The sequence below is a fragment of the Octopus bimaculoides genome, chromosome 3 (assembly GCF_001194135.2).
Source record: "Octopus bimaculoides isolate UCB-OBI-ISO-001 chromosome 3, ASM119413v2, whole genome shotgun sequence".
Taxonomy (NCBI): Eukaryota; Metazoa; Mollusca; class Cephalopoda; order Octopoda; family Octopodidae; genus Octopus; species Octopus bimaculoides.
This window is the reverse complement of record NC_068983.1, coordinates 7,413,927-7,421,381: the sequence shown is the minus strand read 5'-3', so window position 1 is coordinate 7,421,381 and position 7,455 is coordinate 7,413,927. Positions and strand designations below refer to the sequence as shown.

The window sequence follows — 7,455 nt, the reverse complement described above, 5'->3', positions numbered from 1 at the left end:
ATATATATAGTGTAGATATATATATAATGTATATATATTATATTATATTTATGTACAACAGGTATCTGTATAGTTTCCGTCTACCAAGTTTACTCACAAGGCATTTGTCAATCCGGGACTATAGATGAAGTCTCTTGCCCAAGATGCCACACAGTTGGACTGAACCCGGAACACGTGGTTGCAATACGAGCTACTTAACCACACAGCCATGGCGTTGTGCGAAGAAGAGAGGATGATGAGAATCATGGCTTTGAAACTCAGACCGGTCTATTCATTTGACACGAATACCCACCCACCTTTATCCAAGATACCTTTTCCCACGCCCGTGCTACTGAGCCCAGCTTAACCCTTACATTCCGCGTTGAAACCCATCCAAGTCTTCCCCTTTCACCACACCTACCCGCCAATCTACCCCTCTGGCACACTATTCTCTGCTTTTTTGGCCACCTCCAATTTAATCCTGCCAACCACTTCTCGTTTCTTCCCTCTTCCACACATCCCCTTCTTTTGGCGCGCCCAGAAGCTTTGCAATCTTCTCATCTACAAATCCTCTTCCCTCACAACTGTTCTCTTCCTTGATCTCTGTCCTATTTTCATCCCTGCTGCCACTGCTACCCTTTTCTTTTCAAACCACCATCCTCGCCTGACCCAACAACAGTGTCTTCCATATTAAGGATTCGATTCTTTCAGATGTACTTTTAACACCTACGTATATACGGTCCAATGTTCTACATTGGGAAAACCGGCCACCTCCAGTCCAACAAATCAACAGAATACTTCAATGACATCCGACTTAGCAACGGGTCTCCTTATTTCGAAATTTCCGCTTCGCTGACCGCACCACCGAACAGGTCTTGGTCTTCGACTTCGATCTTCAACATTCCATTTTCCACCATTCCGTTCAAACGGTAACAGAAGCTTATTTCCTTCGTCAAACTTACAAGCATTTTGATCTGATTCACCCTCTCACATTTTGTAATCTGCACTTCCTCATCCAATCCATAATTATATCCCTTATCTCTCTCCGTCCCCTCCTTACCCTTCTCCTCTGCCCATCCCCATTTTCACTTCCATCCATTCCTCTTAACTTTCTCAACCTACACTTCTAGCCAGCCCCTCCCCGCCACACACACACACTCCAAGCATTAGCTTCTGCACGCACACACTTACACACATCTCTTTTCAGCCGCTTTCCTTAACACAATCACACTTTATTCATATGTATGCATACACACACGGATACGCACAGCTCTATCTCTCTACCGCCATGTCTCATTGCGACATATTCTCAAACATCGATATGCAAACACATATCCACGAACGCCTAATTTCTTTACTTAGTCACACATGTGTCAGCGATCACGGACATTCTCACACGGACGTTCTTCCACTCCATCACACCTATTCACACCTATCACTTATATACACGCATAGGCAAAGGATAGGCTGTGTGGTAAGTAGCTTGCTTACCAACCACATGGTTCCGGGTTTAGTCCCACTGCGTTGTACCTTGGGCAAGTGTCTTCTACTATAGCCTTGTGAGTGGATTTGGTAAACGAAAACTGAAAGAAGCCCGTTGTATATATATATGTGTGTGTGTGTGTGTGTGTGTGTGTGTGTGTGTGTGTGTGTGTGTGTGTGTGTGTGTGTGTGTGTGTGTGTGTGTGTGTGTGTGTGTGTGTGCGTGTGTGTGTTCATAAATAAGTATAATGTATATGCAACAAGACCTCTATGAAGTCACAAAGCCCTAAACAAGTATTACCATTTCTAGAATTAGAATCCCTATGAAAATAGTCACGCAATATCAATATATGGTATAATATATATACAACAAAATGCCACAAACAAAGAAAACAAGAACCCCTAAATTTTAAGATTTACTCTACGAGAACTAGAAGTGCAATGGCGGACAACTTAAAACCACGAGATCAGAAAATAAAAAAGATTTACAGTCAAGAAACATTATTTACTCGTATACATCCATCATTAGCTGCCTCACGGTATCGCAATGGTTTCGATACCTGAGCAATACCATTCAATGCAATGGTATCAACAGTGTTACACAGAGGAGAGAGAAAGAGAGATTTTCATATACGTGCATTTATGCGTATGTACGTGTGTGCCAATGAGAATGTGATCGATTTATTACCAAGTTAATTAGATAATTAATCAAGGAAACTGTATACAAAGTACAAATGAAACATTGTATAAGTGCTTTATTTAGCAAAGTCCTATTATAGAATTCAGCTGTTACCATCTCTGGCAGATGGTTCTACACACAGAAACACTCTTACGATATATATATATGTATATATATATATAAGGGGTTATATTCCAAGCTGTGACCTCGTGAAGCACGTCTGCATATTCACATTAATCAAATGTATATATACAAATGTTTTATTTCAGATGAGATATACATAACAATTGAAATTTTTAGTGAATTCTACGTATTTGCAGAGTAATTACATATCAAAACAGAAGACTGGAAACAATTAGGTATACTTTTTAATTCCTTGTTACACGTGTTACTTTACAAGATAGGAGTTAAAAAGGCATACATGGTGAGAAAGAAATGTATCCAATCTCCAATCAGTATATTTTCATACAAAGATTCAAGCACAATATAAATTTACACTGGATGATGCTTAAGACCATAAATTGCAACATCATCCAGTTTAAATTTGCATTATTTTTAAATGTTAGTCTGAAGAATTACGGATAGGAGATTATATATACTTCTCTGCTTGCATAGCCTTGTGATTCCTATCCTGTAATGAAACACGTATAAAATGTATACCAAATTTTTTTCCAGTCTTCTGTTTTGATACTCACACACACATACATACATGCATACATGCATACATATTATCGACCGCACATACTCAATAAATGCGTTTTATTTGTTTGCCGCTTCGCAGCGGAATAGCGCCTGGGGACGCCTCCCTCATTATGCTGGGTCTTAAAACACCAAGTCATAAACAGGAGAGATAACTCGTCCTCGATCTTATCCAGGAGAGATTGGTAGCGATATTTCGCCATCTGTGTGACTTATCGACATCACGTTGATGAATCGAATCGGGCACAAATCGAATCATCAGTTTTTGACTATATATATATAAATAATATAAAAACTGTTTGCTGATATTCCGTGGCAATATATACGTAAAATCAAATTCAATAAAAGATTAAAAGCAGTGCTAGTGTCGTAGACATTACCGACTACATATATTCAATGTATGTATTTTGTTGGTTCGTCGGTTCGCTGCGGTATAACGCCAGCGGAAACTCACAGTGTATTGAGACTTTTAAGCGATTGCCTAACTCCGACTTTGTCTTAAATTCTTCTGCAACAAAAGTAGAATATAACAGCAATCCCACTGTTGTACATTCTTTTAAGATGGATTTTCAATCAATAGTTAAGTACACCTTGCTCAGGTGTGGATGTTGGAACTATAGGTATATAATGACTATCTAGTGTTTATCGACAAATATGTAATCCCTAATGATTGAGGAGTCCGCCTTCTGAAAGTAATACGGCCGCAGATAGTAACAGTGAGATTACCTTTAAGTCCTTTTTTGCAGAGGTCTACAACCTTTTCTGCGCTACGGACTGAGACAAGACGAACTTTCCACGGACCGCCATATCACATGCATAACAAAACACAAAATCTATAATATATAATTTAATTATCACACATACACTGCGAGTCAGATTTTTCAGTAGCTTCGTCCTTATACGCAAATGAGTTGTTGGTTACGAGGCAAAGCGACGCAGAATGGTCCTTACTAGGAATATCATTACGAGAATATATTTGTAACGAGGCGGCGTGAACGATGTGATTGCAGAATATCAAAAGCAGAAGTTCCACTGGGATGGACATGTCGCTAAGCTCACAGACAACCGGTGGGTCCGTGCAGTTGCTCAGTGGTATCCAAGAAACTGGAAAAGGGCACTTGGAAGGCCTCTACGATGACGGAAAGACGATTTAGTGAAGCAATTTGGGATAAGGTAGAAAATAATGGCACAATCAACAAAGAACAGGAAGCGCATTGTGATCAGCGAATCATGACAGCACTTAGTAGCCAAGTCGATACTATCATACTGTAATATATAATGTGTATATATATATTACTTATATTAAACACATATAATACAAAAACTCACCGTAAAATGCGATAGTCAATAAAATAGAAATAACATTTTTAGATTTATTCTTTCTGTGCGGCCCGGTACCAAATGATCCATGGCCCTGTAATTGAGCATCCTGCCCTACTGAACACTACTTCGAGCGCCTGCAGTTTTCGGATATTACGTTATACTCTTTGATGGACTTGCTACTACACTTAGTTGCAGACCACCATTTGTTTCAATTCTGTGGGAGATATTTCCATTTAACAGTATTGAGGCTAATTTTTTTCTAATCATGAAATTTATTTTTATTTTTTATTTTGATTTGTGCTGTGGGCAATTGTCTAGAGCTACTTCTTCATAAAATAATTGCATCTGAAGCGTTAGATTATCAAAACGGATGACTTAATCAACTCATCACAAATGACCAATTCCAAAGAATATATATCTAACATGCATGCACATATACACATACATTATCCTTCTTAAATCTTACTTTCTTTTCTATTTTACTGAGCCCTTTGCTAAATTCTTGCACAAAGAAATGTTGTTGTTTTTTTACGAAATATCTATTTTATCATTGTTATGGAGTTGGATATATGTATGCATACATGCATGCATTTATATATGTATATATATGTGTGTGTATGTGTGCGCATTCATATATGTGCATATATAAGCGTACATATAAGCATGTGAGTGCATGCACACACAAACACACACACATACACATACGTAATAGCAAAGAATACAATAAACCTCAGCGGAGTAAGAATGGACAAGATAATTAACAAAATAAAAACAAAACACAAAGACAAATGCATTTTTTGTCAAATAAGTTGTATTTCACTGAAGTATTATTGAAAAAGGAAAAAAAAAAGGACAAGAAAATCACTAAACTGTTTTAGCATTAATTTATAAATACATTATCAATTGACCTTCATTATTTCATGCCACTGTTCGGCATTGTTATTGTTACGCTTTCTGTGAAGCATTCGGAACGATAACAACAATGACAACACCAAGGTAACTCGACGTGGTTGGCCGACCCGCTAAGAATGGTAATCAAATCTCTCTCACCTCAACTTCTGATGGAAAAAATAAGAGAGAGAGAGAGGAGATGAAAATAAACACAGGATAATGTGGTACTGGTTATAACAAACGCAGGTCTAGTGGTCATTTTAAGGACCTACAAGAGATGGAGAGTTTCAGTCGGTATAATAGTCCGGAGGCCAGAAAATCATGACGGAGCTCGTGAACATGTAACTTGTACCTCTCTTACACAGAAACACACTCACGAATTTTCAAGGCCTCCTTCAATTTTGTATGTATGTGTAGTTCTTTCTCGTGCTCTGGGTTTCATCGGGCCGGCTGTCCCTTTCTTTATAACTTATAAGTGCCCGAGATCGCAACATTCCGTTTGAACGGGACGCCAATCCGTTGCACGGTTAATCATTTACAGCCGAGGAGACTACAGCGACGTAAAATGCAGTGTTTTAGTCAAAAACATAATGCACCGCCCGGTCGATAATCGTATGTACAACACCCCAAGCATTGAGCCACGAGCTTTCATCCTTTGAATTTTAAATGATGATTTATTTGTCGACCCCACAAGTCTCAAACGAAGTCTTGTTTCGCTTTAGGAAATTTCTCGTGGAGTCTATAGTCACTGCAAGAATGTCTTTGATTATAAGATCTACTGGATCAGGTTTGGTCTGGGACTAAACAACAACAACAACAACAACAACAACAACTACAGTAACAACCTAAGGTAACAACCTATAATTAAATGAATTTATACATTTTTTTGCAGTTATTCTCACGTGAGGAGCAACAGACGTTTGTCGTATAATGATTTTATCTCGATACGAGTCAGGGGATCAGGTCAAAAGCCAATGGGTCAAATTAGGTGGTGGTGGTGGTGGTGGTGGTGGTACTGTTACTGTTACTCCTGTAGTTGCTGGTTGTCGTAGTAGCAGTGGCGATGGTGATAGTGGTGGCTGTGATGCTGCTAATAGTTGTCATGGTATTGTGGTGGTGGTGGTGGTGGTGGTGGTGATGGTGGTGGTAGTGGTGGTGGTGGTGGTAGTGGTGGTGGTGCTGGTGGTACTGGTAATGGTGGCAATAGTGATGGAGCTGTTGTTGCTGCTGGTTGTCGTGGTGACAGCAATGGCGGCGATGATGGTTGTTGTTGCTATTGTATTGCTAGAGATTAATGTTATTACTTTTATCGATCCCTTTGATCCCTAAATACCCCTGATCGAACAGGCCTATGATCAAAGACACTGCAACCATGACAATCCCGTAAATTTTTAATCTATTTATTGGTATGCAGGACTACATTAGATAGTCTATCCTTTCTTCGGTTAAAAGGGTAGTGTTTGATTTGGGAGACATTTGACTATCATTTCTAGCAAGTCAATTAACCACATTGAGGGTCCGTTTCTTCTTCGTGGTGTTGTTGTTTAGAATTCCAGTGTAGAACTTAACTGTATTTTGTTTGATTATTGTTATTGGTAATATCATACCGGGAGAACACAAAGGAAAGGTGATGTTACCTGCTCAGAATAATAATAACGTCGTGGAGCAAAATTTTTATTTATTTATTTATCTATTTATGTTTGTCTTTGGTCAGTGAGTGTTATTCCCTATTTGTTTCTATCTAGAAATGGAAGGAAACTACTTCTGTTCCCTTAAACTTTGCTTTTGTGACCGGGACATCAATGTTTTGAAACTGACCTATTTTCCATTACGTTTCAGACAGAATCAGCACTGAGTTGCGGAAGAAATATCGTTTTAGCAAATATTCTGCTCGATACCACAAATTTGTATGTCAGTTGCTTGACCATAACGATTTGAGCATACACCTCAGTGACTGACAATGTACATCTCTGATCATGAGCAGGAGTAGTGGCGGGGCATCATAGCCATGTGTTTAGAGGGATTCTTTGGGATTTTAATAAACGTAACAAAAGCAAAGTTTGAAAGAATCATTAGCCATTTTTCATACTTGTTAGGGGAAAGCAGATAGGAAATAACGGTTGCTATCCAAGAACGAAAATAGTGTTACACAGTGGGATAATAACCTATGATATACGACTGTACAGAATGCTCGTAACCCGGGATGAAATTAAGTGTACATACGTACATTCATACAAACATAAATGCATGCGTTTATTTGTGTGTACATATTTGTCTATGTTTTTTGTGTATGTATGCATAATGTAGGAATGTATGGATAGATGGATGGATCACATACAGGCCATTCCATTGCTTTTATCTCTGTCTCTCTCCTTCTCTCTCTCTCTCTCTCTATCTCTCTC

At 38.7% G+C, this 7,455-nt stretch overlaps 1 long non-coding RNA gene across 1 annotated transcript in view; it reads left to right on the top strand.

Annotated features, from left to right (window-relative positions):
• The first annotated feature begins 2,332 nt into the window (after positions 1-2,332).
• Positions 2,333-7,455, top strand: part of LOC128247258 (uncharacterized) — a 9,781-nt gene continuing 4,658 nt past the window's right edge. Inside the window, exons 1-2 of the long non-coding RNA XR_008263610.1 lie at positions 2,333-2,499; positions 5,776-5,903. This is a non-coding gene — a long non-coding RNA (uncharacterized LOC128247258). The remainder of the gene's footprint in view (positions 2,500-5,775; positions 5,904-7,455) is intronic.